The sequence below is a fragment of the Cavia porcellus genome, unplaced genomic scaffold, assembly GCF_034190915.1.
Source record: "Cavia porcellus strain 051 isolate PalLab524CR breed Dunkin Hartley unplaced genomic scaffold, mCavPor4.1 scaffold_30, whole genome shotgun sequence".
Lineage (NCBI taxonomy): Eukaryota > Metazoa > Chordata > Mammalia > Rodentia > Caviidae > Cavia > Cavia porcellus.
In genome coordinates, this window is record NW_026947513.1 from 18087774 (window position 1) to 18091317 (window position 3544).

Here is a 3544-nt window from a genome sequence, read left to right on the forward strand (position 1 = left end):
AGAGCAAGGGTTTCCATTGGTTGGCAATGAGTGGTTGAGTAGATGAAGCACAAGGGTTGTTTTTAGGAAGGTGGAAGAGTTTGTGTTACTGTTAGGATGCACATGGAATTCATCAAAACCCACAGAACTTACAGCACAAAAAGCGAACCTTAATGCACGCACATAGTAAAAACACCAGTTAGAAAGATAGGAAATGCTAGCAGGAGGTGCAGGAAGTAACAAGACACTGCTACAAACGTATGGAACAATTTGTAGGGTGGGGAGAGAAAGGTGCTAACCTAAGTACTTTGGATGTGAGCAGAGTCTGGAAGACTAAGGTCGTAAGAAGCCATGCATGAGCGCAGTGTTCTAGCTGAAATAGGTGCTTCCCACTGAATGACAGATTCAGAATTTGATGCAATATACATGGATGGTAAAATTGCATTCCTTAATACACTGATGGCTCCACACTGTTAGAGTAGGAATTTACAAGTACTCAAGGAGAAGAGGCTATGGCTTAGAGTCCAAGAGATCAAGTGAAAACTGATGTTTAGCCTAATATAGATATAGATGGCAACTCAGTCCACACTATTCTCTATAATAATGCTTGAGACTGGGTGATTCATTTTAAAAAAAAAGATTATTGGTCCAATTGAGAAGGCTTGAAAGTCCAGTATCAAGATACTGGCATCTGACACAGCCCTTCTAGCTCAGACATCACATGGCAGAAAGTGAAAGATGAAGACAAGAGTGGGCCCATCTTGCCTTTTTATAGTGGCATCAATTCACCAGAAGAGGTGAACTCTCATAACCCAATTTTGTCTTAAAGGCCTCACCTCTTAATACGCCCAAATGGTAATTAAATTCCAACATAGATTTTAGAGCAGACAATCAAACCATAACAGATGGTTACATACAAAAACATTTATATACATGCAAATATGTACAGGTTAATGTGTGCGTGTGTGTGTGTTTGTGTGTGTGTGTAAAGCAATGGCACCCCAATAGGAAGGAGCACAGCTAGCAATCAGACCTTGGTTTCTAATTCCAACCTCAATAAAGGAATAGAAAAAAATAACTAGATTCTAAAAGTAGGTCAAGAATGTGCAAGATGATCCTGGAGCATCCTGTAGTGCCAGGAAAAACATTTTAAAACCTACATATGCACACACACACATATACACACATACATACATATGCACACACACGCACACACACACACACACACACACACACACACACACACACGCTTAAGGAGTATGTCAAAAAACACAAGAGCCAAACAAAAGATGTCTTAGGAGCTAAAACTGAAACAATTGAGACAACAAAATAAGTAAATACAGAACTATGATCCAAAGTATAAAGTTAGTACCCATAAATTCGTATTTGTGTTGATAAATGATTGACTAAACAGGCAGATGGGGAGAAGAAACAAATATCCATTGGAGAATCTCAAATAATTTATGTAGATATTCTTACATGTGACTTTCTCCCCAAGATAACAGTGTGGAAAGGAGGGTAACAACAGTGGAGAAAATGATAAACAGGTCATATAAACCAACTTGGAGAGAGACGAGTCATATGGATAGCACGTACCTTTAATACGATATGATTGGAAAGGCACTCTATCTCTATAATCTTCCTTTCCCAAACCCATAATTTCAGTCCAATCATGGAAAAAAACAGACAAATCACAACTGAAGCACACTCTGCAAAACATCTGGCCAATATTCCTCAAAACTATCAAGGCCCTCAAATCAAGGAAAGTCCGAGAAACTGCCATGGCCGAGAGAAACCTGGATCCTGTAACAAAAAAAGGACACTAAGTGAAAAAATAAAGATATTTAAACAAGGTGTAGACTTTCATTAATAACAGTGGTTGGGGTAGGAAAGAAGGGGGAAGGGATGGAAAAAGGAGTTAAGATATGTTATGTACAGGTACCAATTCTGCACAAAGAATGTAGAGATTATGCACTACAAACAGGCACCAATAAGAACTAAAATAAAAAATAAGAATGTATCAATATTGGCTCACTAATTGTGGCAAATATAACAATGTGAGGTGTTAATAGCAGGGCAAAGCGGGTGTAAGATAGAGTACATGGAAACTTTATGTAGTGTTTCACAACTTTTTCTATAAACTTCCAACTTTTCTAAAGCAAAAAAAAAATTATTTGGTTTAAAAATTGAGCCACAGATTCTCTGGGGAAATGTGAAGCTAAGCTTAATCATACCCCTCCGTTCACTTCTCCTCCTGTCCAGTCTTCCTTCTGAATCCTCCTCCCCAGGTCTCTGTTGTCTCTTCTGACTGTCTCTCCAGCCTCCGTCTCTACCCTACATACACAGCTTCTAAAAATATCCCAGCAATTCAGTTTTCATCCTCAGCCTGCAGGACAAATCTGAGCACCAATCGGCCTTGTCCCTCAAGCAGGGCCCTTGATACTTTAGGTCTCCTGCCTCTCCAATTTAGGGAGGTTTTCTAAATGCTTCCATTCTGACTCAGTGCGTGGTTTCCAGAGACATTACGGAACAACTCCTGAAATAAAAAGTTTATGTGGTGGAAGCTCCTACAAACCTAGCTTCAAACAGAATGATGTCCAAAAATTTCACAGGTTTGAAGAAGTAGAGTTTATGAAGCTCAATTATAATTGCCATAAAAATTACAGAGAAAATGAGAGAGCTCAAGTTGCAGATGCTTAGCAAGCCAAGAGATGAAATCAATGCCTACCTGAAAAACACAAAAAAGCAAAGCTAAGGGAAAAGGGTTTCTATTAAATTCTAGTCTCTCCCTGCCAAATTAATCTAATGAAAGGTGCTAGATTTCAGAAGGGCTGAGCTTGTACTCAAGTGTGCTGATGGTTTGCACAGACTCACTACTCTATCTCTCAATTGTTTAAGATAAAAAATAAATAATCACCAGAAAAAGAGCCCGGCAGAACCAGGAATACTGAAGGTGACCAGGGCACAGTCATGTCAAATGTACATGAATTTCGTCAAATCCATGTTGTCTTCTACCTTCATTCATTCCGGAGGAAGAAAGGAAAATACATAAACCCTTGAAGTTGCTGGATCTTTTAGTAAACCATGACGGTAATATTAATAATTCACAAACTAACAGCTTAAACCAGAAAGAAGAAACAGAGTGAATGGCATTCATCTTAAAAGCCATTCCATACAAGGGCATGTGTGTGCACATATGTAGACTAATAGTACTCTTTATTTTTATTGATTGATTGATTGATTTGCAGTATTGGAGACTGAACCCAGGAAACAATGAGCTACATCCACCGCCCTTTTTGTTTTATTTTTGAGACAGGCTCTTACTAATTTACTGAAGCTAGACCCAAGCTTGTTATATTTTAGCCTCAGCCTCTGAGTAGCTGGAATTACAGGTATGTTGCACCAGGCCTGACACATTCTACTTTAGAAATAAATGTCTAAAGATATGTTTAAATGTCTTTGAAATAAATGTCTAAAAAATGTCTAAAGATATTTTCTGGGTTTTTTGTTTTTGTAATGGAGATCGAACGCATGATCTCATGCTTGCCAGGGAGTCACTTGTGCC

The 3544-nt window shown here is 38.6% G+C and overlaps 1 long non-coding RNA gene across 1 annotated transcript; it reads right to left on the reverse strand.

The window, feature by feature from the left end:
• Positions 1 to 1560: 1560 nt before the first annotated feature.
• On the reverse strand, positions 1561 to 2288 carry LOC134474119 (uncharacterized). Its single transcript, XR_010044737.1, has 2 exons — positions 2214 to 2288; positions 1561 to 1782 (listed from the first exon to the last, which is right to left on the reverse strand). It is a non-coding gene; the product is annotated as an uncharacterized LOC134474119 (long non-coding RNA).
• Between the last annotated feature and the right edge of the window lie 1256 nt (positions 2289 to 3544).